Here is a 5,815-nt window from a genome sequence, read left to right as displayed (position 1 = left end):
AGAAGCTGCAGAACTTCATTCAAATATTTGACCAAAGTTCAGTGACATCAGCTCCTCCTCCAGGAAGACCTCCTGGATGGGTGGGCTGACCTGCTCCCTCTCCCTGCCGCGGGCTCCCAGCCCCCGGTGCGGATGCCACCCTTTGGCCTCAGACAAAGCGGGCACCAGCAGAGGCAGCAGCCGGGTCTGCTCGGTGGCTTTCACGAAGCTGGAGCTCCCGGGAGCCCGAGCTGGGCCGGTCTGCTTTGAATCCTATTTGCATTGCAATAGGCGAGCCTAGCCTTCAATACAGGCCTCTTCTCTTTTGACAGAACAGGCTCACAATTGCCTATTGACCGGGCACCTGTTCCTGCCCCAGACATTATGCAAATGCCGGCCAGGAGCGAAGCCGCCAGCCCCCGGGCCATTGTGCATTGAACCCTGATGGCGCCCTGCCAGCTCCCAGCCGGCCTTTGTTCCCCGGCTGCACAGTGCCACCCCTGCCCCCCCAGCCCCCGTCCACCCGAGGTGCCCTGCCGTGGAGCCACCCGCTGACAGCTACTTGGGTCCTTGTACCTGAAGAAAGACCGTGCGAGCTGGAGGCTGGCCCACGCTGAGCCGGGGCTGGGGGCCCCGGAGGCAGCCAGGGACCGGCCGGGCCCTTCAGTCCCTGGGGACCACGGAAAGGGGCCTGGCAGGCAGAGGAGGGGGCAGCCCGGATCGTGCCATCTGGGGGAGGGGGATTATAATAATCACTCTCACATCTGCTGAGGGCCTTCCAGTTTGCAACCCGGTCTCATGGCCATCTCCCCGAGAGGCACACCTGCCCCTTGAGGAGGTGGGCGGGCAGGGGGCTGTGTGCCTTTCACACAGGAGGGGACTGAGGCCCCCTGGGGGGGGAGCTGGCTGAGGCAGCACAGAGTCGGGGGCAGAGCGGGACTCAGACTCAGCACTGTTGGGGTCTCTGGCTCCCCGGCATCTTGCCTTGCTCCTCTGGGCCCCCTGTCTTTGCCCAGGCTGTGGCTCCCCCAAGCCACCGTGGAAGGCCCTGCATGCATGGCTCCAGCCCACCTCCTCTGTTTTGGTTTCCTCATCCTCTTCTGTACCCTCGGCTTCACCTTCACTCAACCCAGAAGGACTTTTCAAAGCGTGGTCCTGGGACCAGTAGCTTCAGCATCACTGGAACCTGTTAGAAATACCAGTTCCTGGGCCCCAGCCCCGGCCTGCTGCTCCGGGGCTAGGCCCAGCTCTCTGTTTTAACCAGTTTCCAGGTATTCTAATGCACAGGCAAGTCTGAGGACCACAAGCCCAGACGGCCACATCCACTCCCTTCTCCGTCCAAGCCTTGCTGACACTATTTCCGCCCCTACAGCTGGGCCCCTCTTCTCGGGACCACCATTCCCAGCCTCCCTTCCCGGCTCCTGCTGTTGGACTTGAGGGAACATTATTGAGCACCCGCCGGGTCCTGGGCTCAGGGCAGCCAAATGAATGAGGCACACCCTGAAGAAACTCAGTCTGGTGAGGGCACAGCCAGTGTGCCCTTCAGCATTTCCAAGCAGAGCGCTGGTGCTTTGGGACATGTCAGTAGAGGTAGTGGGAGCGTGCAGGGAGGGTGCAGCCCAGGACCTCCAGGAAGGCCCTGCCATATGTGTGTGCCACGGTCAGGGTCTGGCTGGGTGGCATCGAGCAAAGGCGGGGGAGCAGTGGTACTGAGGTCACTTGAGGGGCCCAGTCACACTCTCCACGCCCTCTCGTGCCATGCGGTTAATGGCTGCTTTGCATCTAGAAGGAGGCCTATACTCCAGGAGGCAGGATGGGTGGGGACTGCTGAGACCTCTTGGAGGTGGGAGTCGGAGCACAGGAGGGCAGCTCTGGCTGGGGCACCATGCAAAGGTATCAAGAAAGGAGCAACCCAACTCCTGTGGGACCACCGACCTGCAGCTGTAGCAGCAGATGCCCTTGGTAGGGTGGAAGCCCAGGTCTCCGTCCCACCCTTTGTGCCCAGTTGGGCCACCTCTGGCCCATTTCCTTGCTTCAGAAGAGCCATCAGGATGGGGCGTAAGAGCAGGAGCAGGGCAAAGCACCGGAGTGGCCCCGGGTGCCATCCAAGCTGCCCCCCGCCAGCCTTCTGGCCCCGAGCATCTTTCACCCGATGCCAAAGTGCTTTAAAGAGTTTGGCCCAAAGCAGGGAAATCTGATTTCATGAGAGGCCAGGGCAAGGTTCTCAGAGCCAAGTGTTGCTCTGGTCTCACAATTTGCCTTCTTCAAGTACTGTCAGAGTGCTCTTTGCCTAAAAGACAAATCTAAAAGAAAAGTAAATAAAGTCAGCCCTCCACAAACCACGTTCCTTAGTGTGGCATTCAATGCCTTTTAAGATCTGGCCCCATGTCTTCTGCCTCAGTGCCTCGGCATTCCATCACCCTTCCAAGGCTCTGCTAGGAGGGGCCGTCGGCCTGGGGGACAGGAGTGGAGGGGGTCATTTAAACACTTCTTCCTTTCAGGTCCATCAGATTAACTTCTACTCATGCATACAGACTTTCCTCGATGTCTCCTCCATTGGGAAGGCTCCCTAATCTATTTTCTCTATTCAGAATCATTTATTAAGGACCCACTGGGTACCAACGTTCTGGGCTCTGGAGGTAACATGTTGAGTGAGAAGTTGCCCATCTCTCAAGGAATTGCCGGTCTAGTGGAGGAAACAGACCACCACTGCATGACCTGGATGAGGGTTTAAGTGGATGTGGGGAAACAGGGCTTAAGGGAATTTGGGTGGACCCAAGTTGGGGAATAGTTCAGTTTGGAGAAGTATAAGGGAGGGGAGAAGCTCGGAGTGACAGCTGGGTTTCTGGATGTGTGGATGGTAAGATTATCCCTAAGAGAAAGACCGTAGAGACAGAGGAAGATTGAGGAATAGATGCGAGGATGAGGAGGTGGGTTTTGGCTGAGCTGAGTTTGAATTGCCCACAGCACAGGCAGAAAGAGACCCCCACTGGTAGCTGGATGAGGGCTCTGCCCTTCAGGGGGAGTCTGGGCTGAGACTGACACTGGGCACCAGAGTATGGAGGTGACAGTGGAGTCTTGGGCTGAGTCGCCTGTCCTCCCAGATAGGAGTCATGGCAGTGCCTGCTCCGTCTTTTGGGTTCCCATCGTACATTCCCTCCCTCCTCACAGCATTGAGCGTGCCATGTCCTGGTCTGCTGCTCCTCCCTCATCCCCCGCCACCACCCGGCCCCGGTATTAGGAGCACCTGAGAAACGGGGGTGAAAAGCACTGGTTTCCAGATTACTGGGGTCTAATGGCTTGAGGAGGCCTTGATTTTTTGCAGCCTCCCCTGTGTGACTCACCTCTCTCTGCTTGTATGTCTAAGGGCATCACGTGGAAGGAAAGGGGCTCCTACCTAACAAGACCTGTGCTGCCAGTGCCATAACCCCCCCAGTGAATCAACAGCAGGTTAGGGCCAGAACTGAGAGGGAGGTGATGCTGTCCCATTTCACAGAGGAGGAAATTGCGGCTCAGCAAGGAGCAGTGATGTTTCCTGATTGTACTGCGATGTGAGCAGCAATGGTACTTTGAGAGGGTGAAAGACGAAGATCAGGTTTTGCAGATGGGGGAACAGAATCCCACAGAGGGGAAGCCACTGACCCAGGCTCCCTCGATGGAAACCGTGTCCTGACTCCTGGTTCCGTGCCCATTCCACTGTATACCGTCCCATCCTCCAGGACGCGTGACATCCTTGGCAGGCTGGGGCTTCTGACCCTCAGGAGAAAGTGCCCTGTCAGACCTCGGCAGACGCCAGGCCCAGATGTCCAGCTGGCCCAAACATTCCATAGGATGCTCTGGTCCTCCCCCCAGCTGTTTGGGAACATCAGCTGAGAACCTTCCGGGTGCCAGGCACGGGATGTGCTTCGGTACAAGTTATCTGAGTGAATCTTCCCAGCAGCTTTCGAAAGCAAAAAAGCCTCCTTCCTTTTGCCAGGCGTGGAAGTGGAGGGCAGAGGGACTCAGCTCTGGCTCACCCCTGTCAGTGGTAGGGGAGGAAGCAGGCTTTGAGCTGGGTACCTTGACACCCCCTTCATCTCTCCATCACCGAGCACAGTCATCTTCCTGGTCCCCATGGCTCCTAGCTTTGAGAAGGGGACCCTGGGCACTCTCTCAACTTACAGACTTGCTCCTTGAGCTCCACTGTGGGGTCCTACCCCCTGGACTTTCCTCCACCCGACCCAGGCGAGAGGTTCTAGACCCAGTTCTGCCACCAGGGTACCCAGGGAGCCTGGCCAGGCTCTTCTCTCTATTGTGGTCCCCTTTCCCAGCGTGCCCCACGTTGAGGGCTGGGCTGCTTTATATTTACAACTGTCACTTCCAGCTCTGGCCCCTCTTCCTCCTGCAGGCCTGCCGTCCAGGGCTGGGGAGAATGACTTTTCTCCACGGGCTTTGGAAAGTGTTCCTTGGGAATTGTGATTCAGGCTTTCCCTCTCCCCGGTCACCAGCCCCTGATCTACAATCCAGATAAAGTGTATTTTCTTTGTGAATCCAAAGTGGGTGGAGGGTAATGGAACAGGAACCCTTTTCGTTGCTGTCCCGGGATAAAACCACCCAGCTGAATGGGCTCTCGTCGGACTTGGAAGGTGGCTTAAAGCCAAGAGGGGACTTGTGGGACTTTGTCCCTTGAAGGGTGTCCCCTCTCTCCCTTCCACAGCTTTTTGCACATTTTCCACGGGCCCCATGCTGCTCTCCATCCCTGCGGGCGCCCGTCAGTTCTAGTCTGTCCTGAAGCCACCAGCCCTCCTTGGGTTGAAGGACTCAGGCTGCGTTTACTTCACTTTCAGATCCAGACTTAAGCATATCAATCAAGGTCCCACTATGTGCCAGGTCCCAGGCCAAGTGCTTCCTACCCTCTCTCTTTTTAATGTGAGGATGGATTCATCAACCCACTTAACAAGGGAAAACCCTGAGGCTCAGTGGGGTGAAATGAGCCGCTGGGGCTGTGAAGTGGTGGGAGACGGAGCCAAGGCTGGGACCAGATCTGCCGCTTTCTTTCCTTGTCATTCCTGTAATTTCCTCGTAATCCTTTGGTTCCGTTTTACCGTGCTAAAACGAGGGCGCCAGCGTGGCTTCCACTTGTGTCTGTGGGACTGTAAACTCCTTTTCAACCTCTCGTGTCTGAAGTATCTTTTTTTCAGTTCTTAGCACCTAGGAAGGTGATGATCCCAAAGATGGGCTGCAGAGAAAACCGTCCAGGACTAGGGCCCCAAAGTACTCACTGCCCAAGTTGGAAGGGCTCAACGTTGGGTGAAGCCTTTAATTCCAGCTCTAGTGTTCACAGAATATTCTGGAAGCTGTCAAGTCTGAATCTAGCCTACTTGCCTTTCTGGGTTTAAATCCTGGCCCTGTACATATAACTGTGGGACTCTAGGCAAGTAAACTGCTCTGTGCCTTGGTTTCTTCATCTGCCAGCAAGGTTAATAGTAGCACCTACTCCACAGGGTTGCTGTGAGGATTAAATACATTTATATGCATAACATGCATAGAACTTATTGGTGATTAGTGGTAGTAAGCACTGATTAGTGGTAGCAGTGGTAGAAATGGGTGTGTTGGGTCTGAGGAGGGGACTGGGCCATTATTCTGGCTCTTTTTTTTTTGCTCCTGCTATGATGTCCATGGCTGGGGCCCAGATAGGGAGCTGTGACCTGGGGGTCCTGCCTGTCCTGTTCTTTCCTGTCTGGCTGCCCTGGTGGGTACATAGAGAGCAAGGGGCGGGAACTGGGGCATGCATTTCTGTGTCCTTGGTTCCCGGGAACCAGCTGGGGTATACATGTGAGACTCTGAAAATTCCATG

The sequence above is a fragment of the Hyperoodon ampullatus genome (assembly GCF_949752795.1).
Source record: "Hyperoodon ampullatus genome assembly, chromosome: 1".
Classification (NCBI taxonomy): domain Eukaryota; kingdom Metazoa; phylum Chordata; class Mammalia; order Artiodactyla; family Ziphiidae; genus Hyperoodon; species Hyperoodon ampullatus.
This window is presented reverse-complemented; position numbering follows the sequence as displayed.